Source organism: Desmodus rotundus, chromosome 3 (assembly GCF_022682495.2).
Source record: "Desmodus rotundus isolate HL8 chromosome 3, HLdesRot8A.1, whole genome shotgun sequence".
NCBI classification, from domain to species: Eukaryota; Metazoa; Chordata; class Mammalia; order Chiroptera; family Phyllostomidae; genus Desmodus; species Desmodus rotundus.
The window spans coordinates 199,146,889-199,159,300 of NC_071389.1; the positions used below are offsets into that span (position 1 = coordinate 199,146,889).

At 58.8% G+C, this 12,412-nt stretch overlaps 1 long non-coding RNA gene across 2 annotated transcripts in view; it reads right to left on the reverse strand.

The window, feature by feature from the left end:
• Positions 1-726: 726 nt before the first annotated feature.
• LOC123478566 (uncharacterized) overlaps positions 727-12,412 on the reverse strand; it is a 33,011-nt gene continuing 21,325 nt past the window's right edge. Inside the window, exons 2-4 of one of the 2 annotated variants that reach the window (XR_008426303.1) lie at positions 6,784-6,924; positions 6,269-6,373; positions 727-1,072 (exon numbers count right to left, since the gene is read on the reverse strand). This is a non-coding gene — a long non-coding RNA (uncharacterized lncRNA). Of the gene's footprint in view, positions 1,073-5,326; positions 6,192-6,268; positions 6,374-6,783; positions 6,925-12,412 lie in introns of those variants that run through there. The other variant, XR_008426302.1, reaches the window with a different exon arrangement.

Sequence of the window (12,412 nt, forward strand, 5' to 3'; positions counted from 1 at the left end):
GCCCTCGGGGGGGAGGACACAGGTAAAATGTTTCACCTGCCCCACGGCAGCCACTGGCAAGAATCGTAGTTAAGTAGCTCCGAGTTATGAATAACACTTATAATAATGAAACGAGAATCATTGTTATGATCACGAGAGGGGCCACGAACCAGTGCTCATTGCGATAATTATGAATTTGCGGAGGAAGTTAGCAGATGATTCGAGGTTTGTAAATCAGGGAGGGTGAGAAAGGGAAGTATGCGAGCAAACGTGTGCCCCACGCGCTCAGAGGAGAATTTCAAGGCAATCGCTCACCCAAGGACGTCCCTCCAGGACAGCGGCCGGGGTGCCAGATCTCCTAAAGACAAACACGCCCACAACACCCCGGCCCCCAGGGACCATTCCGAGGCTCAGGCTAAGCCTGCATCACAGCTCAGCCCAGGAGCAGACGGGGAGGGTGGGGCATGTTTGAGGAGCTGGGCATGGAAATGGCAGGCACACGTCCCCCCCCATGGCTTCCTCTCGGGGTTTCGTGACAGGTGGGGGGCGGGGCCTTTTTCTGGAGGACACAGTCACCTAATGTATGAATCCTACCTTGTAGACTACTATCGAAAGACTCGACATTAGAGCCAAACTCTGAGATTTGTGTTCAAAACTTGAGGAGCACTCCCAAAGTACAAGATGGAACTTTAAAAAAAAAGATTTTATTTATTTTGTTTTAGAGAGAAGGGAAAGGAGGGAGAAAGAGAGGGAGGGAAATGCCAATGTGTGAGATTTGGACTTGGGGCCTGGATAGCGGCTTCCGAAAGAAGATAAGGCTCCGTCGTAACCCCGAGAACCTGTGAGTGGGACTTCACTTAGGCGACAGGTTCCTGTGGGTGGACTTAGAGATCTCAAAATGAGCACGTTCTGGGTGACATCAGCAGGGGAGGAGGCCACACGAAAATGGGGGCAGAGGCTGGAGCGATGAGCTACGTGCTGAGGGACGCCTGGGGCCACCAGGAGCTGTGCGAGGCGGGAGGGACCCTCCCCAGGCCCTGTGGACAGAGCACGGCCCACATCTTGACTTCTGACTTCTGGTGTCCACAACTGACTGTGAGAGAATAAATTTATGGGTTTCTTAGAAAAGATTTTTATTTATTATTCTTTAGAGTGAGGGGGAAGTGAGGGAGAGAAACATTGATCAGTTGCCCCTCACACGTCCCCCATCGGGACCTGGCCGCAACCCAGGCATGTGCCCTGACGAGGGATCAAACCGGCAACCTTTCAGTTCATAGTCTGGTGCTCAGTCCACTTAGCCACATGGGCCAGGGCAAATCCCTGCTGTTTTAAGCCACCCGGTTTGTGGTAAGTTGTTGAGGGCAGCCCTAGCAAACGAGTGCATGCCGGGAGCAAGGACGCAGGTGTTGTAATGGAACCCAGGTGTCGGGATGGGGACTCTGCCGATTAAACTCCTGTCACGTGTGGGTGCTGTGCTAAGGGGCTCATGCATGACGTCCCTGATGGGACACCGACCAAGCAGGCAGACCCAGCCCGCCCCACGGTGCCCGGGGGTCGCCCAGCTCTCCGTGCCCTGACTGCCCGACCCTCTGCAGAGGGAAGATTCCTGCCCCTCTCCCCCCACGAGCTGCAGCGAGGACTGAAATGAAAAGTGCTTTAGAAACCACGAAGTCCCCAGACAGCAGTGACCTTATTTTCATGGAAAGCTCTCAGTTCTTCCACAAGGTGGGGCGTCTGGAATGGTCACCTCCTTCTTCCCACAAGGGCCCTGAGACCGGGGGTGCCAGCCCTCCCTCAAGGTGAGCTAGCAGTAGGGCTGGGGCCTGGCCTCCCTGGGCCCCTTACCTGAGTCCCACCTGTGGGCCCACATGGACCTGGGCCCACACACCAGCCTTTCTCCCTGAGGTGGGTGACTCAGGAGGTTACTTAAGCTCCAAGTCCCCATGCCCCTGCTCTGCAAAACGAAGTTACAAGGGTGCTGGGTCTGGTTGTGGGGCCAGTGTGAGGCAGCGGGGGGCTGGGCACCCCCGAGCCCCTGCCCTGAAAGCACTGTGGTCCCGGCAGGTGCAGGGACTGTGTCCTTACCACCCCTCAGGGCTCACCTGAGCCGACATTGTGCTTCTCACCTGGCACCTGGGACCGAATGTCCCCCCTGCCCAGGGTCACACAGGTACTGGGACGGTACCCTCCATGCCCAGAAGTAAAGGCGTTTGCTCTGGAAAGTCCGTTCCATCTGGATTTGCATTCTGCAAATTTCCCAACTGGAAGCCGGAACATTCTGGTCACAGTCTGTCCTTCTGGGTCACAGTGCACGGCCATCGTGGAGTTGGGCTGCCTGGACGACCATTTCCCGGCACATGACCCCCACCCCCACTCCAGGCCCTCCTGGGAGCAGCCGTGGTCTTCCTGGGCAGCATTTCGTGCTGGTTTACTTGTCGGCCACGGACGCCCCTCACACCCACAGCTGACTGGCCGCTCAGCCTGGGTCTCCCCGACCCAGCTCGGTGTGAACGCAGAACAGGAAGGCACTGTGCCAGGAAGACCTGTTTCCCGTGGGAACGAGCTCGCCTCCGCCCTCCTGCCCTCCTGTGTGCAGCCTGCTCAGCCATTTCCAGTGCAGGGGGTGACCGTCGGGCCCTGCCTTCCATCCAGGTGGGCCCCTGGGGAGTGGGCCACGGGGGCTGTCGTCTGGCCCGAGCACACGGGTGGGGCGGGGGCCTCCTGCACAACAAACTGGGTTTGACCCACCCTTGGGCCCCACGAGGGCGGCAGGCCCAGAGGGGCCTAGGTCCTTGGTCTCCAGGTGAGAACATTTTCGGAGTCACAGTGGAACCACGCCCATCTGCTGCCAACTGAAGGCCACACATACCGACCATGGCTGGGGACGAAGGGGACCGACCCCAAGCTCGGGAGCTGTTTCCTATCCTGCACCCTCCTTGCTGAGTGACTTCAGACACACTGCTCTCCTTCTCCCCAGCGGGGGTCCTCCTCTGTGAAACTGCAGGGGGTGGGGTTGGTCCGCGGCCACTGCTGGGGAATCCGCATCACCCCTCCCTTGGGCCGTGACCAAGCTGCCCACGACATAACATGTGTGGATGGCACACATGTTATGTCCCCAGCTCAGCTCTCCCCTCCCCCACAGGGACTCACCAGGACACTCCTCCCTCTGGGTCTCTGCTCACAGCAGCGACCTCCCTGCCCCCTGCTCACATCTAACTACCGTTCTTGAGGTCTCCACAGCCCCTTTCCCTCTCCCCGCCTCCAGCCCTCCCATCTTTCCTGCCCCAGCAGACCTGCCTCGACTTCTGCCCCCAGCAGCAGGGGTCGCCCAGTCCCACCGTTAACTTTTCTCTATTTTCCTTCTGAACAGCTTCTCTCCCCTCTGCCCCCATGTTGGAAACTTCCAGCACCTGGAAGCCACCTGGCCAGGCTGGGTCTTCTCTCCTGAAGCTCCACGTTCCCTCAGGACTGTGCAGTGCTACCCTGCGAGGCTCACCCCCTCCCTCCAGCTTCGGCTCCAGTTAGAAAAGAGATGGTTTTCTCACTTCCACCAGCCAGCCCCCCCACAGTCTCACCCCTCGGTCTCCTGTCTGGAGCTCCCTTGGAGATGATCTTGAATCAGCCCCTCTCAGCACCTGTGCCTCCGACAGGCCCCACGCCACCCCATTCTTACCACCGCCGACACCCACAGTAACAGGCCAGTGCGGCTCCGATCTGCCCTCCCTCCCGGGCCAAGTTCTCTTCCGGAACATGGCTCTGGGGTGACATGCCCCTGCTCCCCAGGGCCCAACGTCCCCGCTCCTCAGGCTAGCACAAGGCCCCTGCTCTCTGCCACCTACCAAGCCTGTGCCCCCTCCCCTGACACAAGCCTCCCTCGCTGCTTCCCAGAGTCCCGTTCACACCCTGGCACCTCTGACGAGCTCCCCTCTCCTGGGAATTCCCATCTCCAGGGCCTCCTGTCAGATCCCATCTGCACGTCCCCTGCTTCAGAAAACTGTCCCAGGCGACCCCTCTGGGCCCCTCCGCGCCCCTGCTGGTGCGGAGCCGGAGCTCAGCCGGCACACCAGCTCCATGAACAAACCTGAGAAGACCGCGTGTAAATAATTTTTAATATGTTGAAGCACATTAACAGTGCATTAGGAAAGCCAGCTATTTAAAGGAATTCCATCGGGAATAATTGTCTGAAAATGAGAACCTCTTCTTCAGGGAAATAATCACTCCCTGATTCATAGGGTGCCGGCGTGGGGTCTTTATTGACAACACTGTGTCTCCTAATAAAAAGAACGTCTTACAAGGACACTCTTTGTTGCCAGAAACTCTATTCCCGGAACAGCCATAAGGCCAATGAATGGCAAGGCCAGAAAAAAAACCCCACAAAGAAATATTCACTAAAATTATGTCCAGTGCCCAAGAAACTACAGAGTCCGCTTCTCGGTGTCTTTGCTGGAAGTTGGGGGTTAGGGCTGGGCCAGTGGGGACTCCCTCACTTGCAGCACTTAGCACAAAGTGGAAGACAGAGCCCCTGATAGAAAGTGGTTATGGCCCAGGCTGGTGTGGCTCAGTGGATTGAGTGCTGGCCTATGAGCCAAAGGGTCGCTGGTTCAATTCCCAGTCAGGGCACATGCCTGGGTTTCGGGCCAGGTACCCAGCAGGGGGCACTCGAGAGGCAACAGATTGACCTGTCTCTCACACCTGATGTTTCTCTCCCTCTCTTTCTCCCTCCCGTCCCCTCTGTCTAAAAAATAAATAAATAAATAAAATCTTAAAAGAAAATGGTTATGAACTTCAAGGCAGCAACAGCAGAGCATTAGACTGAGTGCGAGGTCCTTCTGGGCCCAGCCCTCGTGGGACTGCCCAGGCCCCACGGAGTTCTCAGAAGGGGGTTCTCGACTGGGGTGCCACAGCCTCAGTCCGGGGGATCTCGAGGCTCTCGCACCAGATCGTGGGTGACGCGGAGATGGACGAGGAGTGGGGCCGAGCACTTGGGGGAAGCACTTGTGACAGATTCTAAGTGACCCTCCAAAACCCAGCCTCAGCGTCCCCTCCCCTGGTGTGGTGCCGCCCGCCCCTCCACAGCTCACCTCCCGAACCACGCACGCCTGCCTCACCACACTCGCTCCCTCCCCCGTGCCCACCATCCGGACGGCTGCTGCAGGGGGCAGGGGCCTAGGCCCCGTTCCTTTCTGGGCCCCAGCTCTGGGCCCGGCACAGCGGAGGCGCCCAGTGAGTGGCCCTCCATGGCCCTCCAGTGCCCAGACAGAGGACCAAACGACTGTCATCGGAGAAACCCTGGTTCTCCTCGCCGACGCAGTGAAGAATTACAGGTCAGCGAGCCTATCAGCACGCACACGAAGTTTACTAACGCTAAGTTCTAGCGGGAGCGCAAAAGCAAGGTGGCCAGAGGCCGGATGGCCAGGGCCATCCCCCAACCACCCTGCCGTGTGGCAAGAAGGGGCCAAGAGAAGACCCCAGCCCTTTGTTCTGAGGACGGACTGCACGTAGTTGGTGGGGTGCGGCGAGGGAGTTACATATCGATTGGCAGGTAAAGGTGGTGCCAGCTTTTCCCCGGGGAGACGTGACTGCCCAGACGAAGGTGTGGGTGGGGGTCTGTTAGCCCCAATCCTTATCTTGCTCCAGACCCTCTTTGTTCATTTTGCATATGTGTTGAGGGAAGGCAGGCACTTATGCAAAGTTGTTTTGGGGGCTTTTTCTTTGCGCACTGTGGACCCCTCCCCTTCCCCCTTCCAGGCCTTGGGATGAACACACGGTCTCAGGGTTTTCCTTTTCCCAGCCGGTGGGGCTGATACACACAGACTCTCAAGGCCCGCCCTGCACTATCATAGTTTTGCTTGTTGTTCGGAGTGCCTGGCAGCCTCATCGGACCAGGCTCTGGACTACAGGTCACGGGTGAGGCAAGTCTTCCTTTGCTTCCAGCCTCCTGTGTTAGTTCTTTGTTAGGCTGCAACGGTGAGGGCCCTGCCTTTATTTCCCCTCTGGCCACTCATTCCAAGCTGCTACTTAAGTGTTAGAAGGTGTTGCCTGGCAACCAGGACGCTAAGCAGCCCAGCCTCAGAGCTCTTCCTGTGCTGTCTCCTGCCTCACAACCAGTGTGACAGGTTGCACAGGGCCCAAGGGGAGGAGGGAGCCCTCCAGCCAGTGGAACAGAGCAGGGATGCTCCAGATGCGGGGTGCTCTCCCTCCAGTCTGCGGAGCTGGGGAAGGAAAGGAGTGAGGAGGCAGGGGATGGGCCTTTGCTCTGTCTCCCCTCCCTCCCCTCCTGGCTGCCCACCTGACTGCTGCAGCTTCTGTTCCTTGGTTTCTGGCTGAAGGGAAGCCAAGCAGGCACGGGAGCAGAGTCTACAATGGACCCACCTGTCGGAAGGGCTGTAAACACCTGTAACATGAAGGCAAGGGTGACCGGCAGGTGGCCAGCAGGGGTGTCTGCAACGGCAGGAGCTGTCGGAAGGCTACCCAGGCCAGCCCGCTCTCTCAGCCTGACAGCTATCTGTCCCCCGGCCAGGCAGTGCCTTTTCCCTACTGTCCTCTGCACGTGGGTCCCTGGCTGCCTGGGTCTAGCCTGTCCCCAGCTGGCCATCGCCTGCCCCTACTGCTCCCTGCCACCACCCAGGAGCACAGACAGCCCCGTCCCCTCCCTCATCCTGCCCCACTCCCCTGAGAATCCCACACCTGTCCTCTCTCCCCTCCGAGGGTGCAGAGTGCGAGTCTTCACCTGCAAAGCCAGTGGGGCGGGGGAAAGACATTTAGGTACTTCACGGCTTCAATATGCTTGAATAGGAGCCTCACCAGGAGTGACAGAAGGCGGGGAGAGCCCTGAAGGCCAGGCACAGGGCTCTTGCCGTGTGTCTGCTGCCCCTGGGCCAGGGCCTCAGCATCCCCCAGGGAGCAGAGAGGTGATCCACAGGGGCGCTCTGTTCCACCTGCAGCCTGAAATAGGAGGAGATGGGGAGAAAGTTTGGAGCCAAAGGACGGAAAGGCCCAGAGGGAAACTGAGAGGGGGGTTCAGCGAGGAAGGAGATTCTGGGTGGTGGGGGTATGCGGTGGGAGGGGCACGGGGCTGGAGAGAAGGGGACAGCCCGGCAATGGATAGCCCATTGGGCCACAGCCTCCCGGTTTCCCCGGGGTGTTGGGGGGAGAGGTGGGCTCGGAGAGCAGAGGGTGCGGGGAGGAACGCACAGGCACGTAGGCCCCGCTAAGGGGCTGCTTTTCAAACAGGCGAGTGGCGGGCCGTCTCTGGCCCCTGAGTGGAGGATCCAAGGATTCTGGACGTCAGTCGCTCCACACACCTGGCTGTCACCCAGACTGTGTCCTGGGATGCTGCGGAGGAAGTTCAGGAAGTTCGAGAAGAGCCGCAGGGAGCTTTCGCCTGGGTGGAGGGTGGGGCTTCCAGAGCAAAGCCCAGGGGACTGCAGGTCCTCTGCGCAGCACCCACCTGCTGCAACCCTAACCTGAAGCTCGGCACCCCCAGCACCCCCCGGACATGCCCCCCAGGTGTCTCCCGGTGGGTCTCAGTCGTCCAAACGGCCCTTCAGCTGTCCTTCCTCTCCCCGCCACCCGTCACACCTCAGACGCCGGAGTCCTTGGATGAAGAGCAGTGACTTTGCCGTGTTTCAAAGAAAATGAAATTGGTTTTTAAATAACATGGTTATGGGTTTTAGGAAACACACTGAAGCCCACAGCACACATTCGTTCTCTCGGCTTCTAGGAAGGGAAGACACCCCAGGGGCCTCTGGCTGCCAGGTCCCCCGGAGAGGGGGCAGAGGACGGGCGGCGCGGTCAGCGTAGCAGGCAAGGAGAGAGCAGGCCGCCACCTCCAACCTTCCAGATGTGTGAGAGGCAGGTGGGCTTGGGGGCCCCTGGAGCTCAGACCTCACCAGTGTGGTAGGTGAGCCGCTCAGTGGCTCAGGTTGCAAAGGGCCTCAGGTGGCCATGGGGGAGGTGTCAGATGCCACCTTCCACAGAGCCCACTTCGTGGGGCATCTGGCTTTCTGCCCCTCTCCAGCTTCCCTCCCAGCCCCTTAATGCTCCTCCCCAGCTTTCCCATACCCCCCTCCCTACGTTGCCAGGTCTTCATGCCTTCTCGCCAATACCCACACTGCTCATTCCTCTTCCTTTTCTCTCCTGCCCAGCCAGCCCACGACTGTCCTTCAAGGCCCAGGGCACAGGTCACTTGCTCTGTGGCATACTCCCACCTTTCTGTACCCACCCAGGCCTGGGGAGCAAGGGGACAGTGGGGACCAGCCCCGCGCATTGTTAATCCTCATAGACCTGGAGGAAGGGAGGTAACCTGGGGTGAGGGGCCACCCCGGTGGACCCACCCGCCAGGCCCAGGGAGCTGGGCCACAGAACTCCGGGAGCCCGGGGACCACCCGTCACCAGGAGGAAGTCCTCTGGACAGGGCAGGCCACCCGGTCCACCAACGTTCAAACGTGCAACGCCATCAGCCAGCCGAGAGCCTGGATCAGTCCCTTCATGGCCGTGCTCCCGGGACTTCTGTGTGAAGGCCCACACGGACTTACACAAGCGAGCACGTGGACGGGTGTGTGTGCACACGCATGCCGTGTGGGCGAACGCCTCTCATCTAGTCCTGAATTTCCCACTGCATCGTAAACACACAACCAGGACGTGTAAGGGCCAACAGCGCTCTCTCTGCAAACCCTCTGACCCTCGCCCTGGCAGTCACCTGCAGCCTGTGACAGCTGGGACACCTGGGCCTTCCTCGGCAGGCCCTGGCCATTGACAGGGGCGCAGATGTCTACAGAGGACGGTTCCCGGCCATCCGTCTACTAGGACCCGCCCCCAGAGCTGCTGTGTGCCCGGCCACTCCCACCTGCTCACGGCCGTGCGGAAGGTCTCACGGTGGTGACCCGTGGGCCACCCCAGCGTCCGTGGGGGAGGCGGGCCCAGCCTCTGGTCCCTGTGTGTGTCCGGTGCTGGGGAAGGATTCTGCACAGCCGTGGAGACAGCGCCCATCTTATGTAAGATTCCCGAGTCCCACCCACGTGCACATGCGCAACGACCCCACTGACTGGAGAAGCCCAAGCACCAGAGAGGGTTAGTAACTACCCAAGGACACACAGCTAATGAGCTCGGTTTGGGTGTCTCCAGGCTCTTGACGCCTCTGTCCTGCTGTTTCTTTCCATCATTAGTCAACACGCTCCACTGGGGCGGCGGGGGGGAAGAAGAGGGATTGAAACCACACTCGAAAACTAGAATTAAATAACTAAAAAAATTAAAATTAAAACCTAAAGAATGCAAAAAAGAAACCACATTGAAGGGCGGGGGGAACATAAGGAGACTTCTCGGTGAGTCGACGTGCGAAACTGGAGGTGTTCCAGGGTCCGTCCAGGCGCGAGCGCACGTCGCCGGCAGAAACACAGGTCTCCTCAGCCCCTGGAGAAACTGTCGGAGGGCTACCGCCCTGGGGAACTCCAGACGAAGGACCAAAAGAACAAAATTAAGGAAGACACAAGCTGCTGACTGTCGTTGCCCCGCCCTGGGCGCCGAGGGAAGTGCCCTGTTTCTGTGCCTGATTTGTAAGCCAGAGAGGAGCCCGCTGCCGTCAGAAACGGGCCTCCACAACCAATACAGCGAAACACAGAAACTCAGAGAACCTGCTGACGAGTCTGACTCGTGTGTAAAATAACGCGGTTAGAGATCCTTTTGAAAGCACAATTAAAAAAAAAAACAGAGGTGTCTTTTTTCTTCGGCGTTTTTAACAAAGGAGACTCAGGAATGAACGAAGAGGACGGCAGCAGCTGCTCAGACAGGCGACGGAAATGATGAAGGTCGCACAGGAAGTGAAGGGGTGTCTCACGCAGTCTGACCTCTGACAGTTCACGGCAGGCTGTCAGGGTGGCGGTCGGTACAGGGCTGATCTGGGGTCCTGGGCACCCACGGCCTTTCAGGTGAGCCTGCCCCGCTCCGCCGCCCACGCCTGGGAGCTGCCCCTCTGCCTCCTCCCCGGCAACCTGGTCCTCCTGCCTTTGCTGCTCCCAACCCTGGCTCTGCGGGGCGCGGCATCCTGGGAGCCCTGGCTCGCTGCACACAGAAGTGAATGGCCCTCAGTTTCCCTGTCTGTCCACGGCAGGTGATAACAGCCCCGGCCTCACAGGGGTGAGATAAGGGTTCAAGGGGTTATTTCACGGATGGTGCAAAAATAGAGCCCCGGTAACTCGGCTGCCAGAATCACCGCGTGGGCACGCACTTTGGGGTAGGTTTTGACACCCACACTCTGTGAAGACAGCGGAGCAAAGAGAGGCAGACACTGGCCCACAGCCCCGCCTCCCCCACGGTGGGTGACCAGGGGCTGGTCTCCCCTGCGTCCTCCCAGGATTTTAGTGCCTCTGTGGGCACGTGTGAGTTTCAGTCCCTCGTGTATAAAAGGGAAGTGCAGTCATGTTAGTTTTTACAGTTGTGTAAGGAATCACCTCCACTTAGCAGTGGGCTCCCGTCTTGGGACACTTTTATCTTTTTTATACAGGTACCAGCCCGCAGTGAAGCCACGGAGTCAAAGCATACAGTTCCCACACATGCACATATTCTCATGACCCGCACCCCAGTCAAGATCTAGAACGTTCTCTGCTGGACCAGGGTGGGCCCAACACCCATGGACTCTGCTTCCAGCTCTGGGGTTACTGGGCTTGAGTCACTTTGAGACAACTTTTCATTTTATTTAATCAAATATTTTCAAAATATTATTGTTTTGACATGTAATCAATATTGAAGTTATTGAGATATTTTATATTGTTTTTTCCCCCTAAGTCTTCAACGTGACCTGGGGGTTCCGTCCCCTTAACTGGCAGTCACTGTTCACATGGTCTCACAGGCCTCCAGGGCAGCAGCCTGGGTGGGACCCAGCTCCTCTTCACGAAGGAGGAACGGAGGTGGAAGGGCGGCAGGAGGCCTGGTCTCCTTATAGCTGACCAGCCATGTCACCACACACTCATGCCACCCCTGGTGTGGGAGGGAGGGGCTGGCCCAGTGGAAGTGCTTGGGCTTTGGACCCCCTCAGGGGGTTGTCTGTCTGTGGACCGAGAACCAAGGGGGTGCAGCAGGCGTGCCCGCCCAGGGCAGGCCGGCTCTGCCTGCAAGCACACCGCTGCGCCTGCGTTTTGCTCGCAGACCACTTCATGCTGGGCCAATGTTTTGTTGTTTTTTTGGAAAGTTTGGGAGGTAGGTGGTGACATTTTCGGTTGCTATTTTCACTCATCCTTCTTAGTCACTGTGGGCGGCTTAGAAGGCAGCAAGAGCCTTCCTGTCACTGCCAGTATTGCTTATCAACCCTGCCCCCCACCAGGGCGCTGACCCCCTCCCTGCTGAGGAGTGAGTGGCAAGCCCTGGTCCCTCCCCGCCGCCCCCCAGGGCACCGAGAGGGAGCTGGAACAGCTCCTCCCAATTTAAACACAGACGAACCCGGGCTCATGCCACGGCCAACCCCACAGCGACCCCTGGACTCTTTGGAGATCCAATTTCAGCTCCTTTCCTATCTGGAACCCTCTCTAGAACTGGAAATATCAGAAACCAGTTCCTGGGCATTCAAAACAGAGGCCCGGAATCCGAATCCCAAGGCTCAGGCATACAGTCCCGAGAGAGCCCCTCGGGCCCCCACTCAAAGCTCTTGTTTTCATTTTGGATGCAAGTTAACAGTCTTGACCTTCTCATGGAGGCAGATTCAAGGAACAAAGTCCTAGTGTGTCACACACACCCTGCCCCCGCCACCTGCACGGAAGCGATTAAAGCATTGTGGGCGGTGTTCTCAGGTGCCTGTGAAGGCCCCCTCCCCAACACTCCAGATATCCCCAATCCGCAGCACAGACCGCTATGAAAGAAACGGATGCAGCTTTACAGCTCATTTCCCAACTCCAAGCACACGGAACACTTCCACACAGGTTATCTGGGAGACACGAGTTCCTCCACTTGCCCGCCCCAGCCCTGACCCCTCCTCTCCGCCCTCTGTCACCACTGGAGCGGGAGGGGCTCCAGGTGGAGGCGTCAGGCAGAGTGCTGCAGGTGGGGCCCCGCCTTGACCGCCACTGCCGGGAGGGCAGGGTTCCAGTGGGTGGGGCCCTGCCGGAGGGAAGTGGACAAGGGCCAAGCGATGGAATCCCTGTCCTACCCTACCCCCCCCCCCCCCCCCCCCCCCCCGCCTCACCACCTCACCACGGTGCCCAGCGATACTGCAGGATGAGAGGCTGGGCTGAAGGGCGTTGTACAGGACAGGACACTGAGCGGGACAGGAGGACGGCTACGGGACACTGATGATGAAAGCGAGCTTGTAGTTGGAAGCGGCTTCAGCAGCTCACCCAAGAGTGTAGCGTCCTCACTCTCCGTTCCGGGGACGTTACAGACAGCCACCTTGGAGTCCAGCAGCGGGCCAGAGAGGCGGAGGGTGTCAGAGGTTCGGGACCGGGGA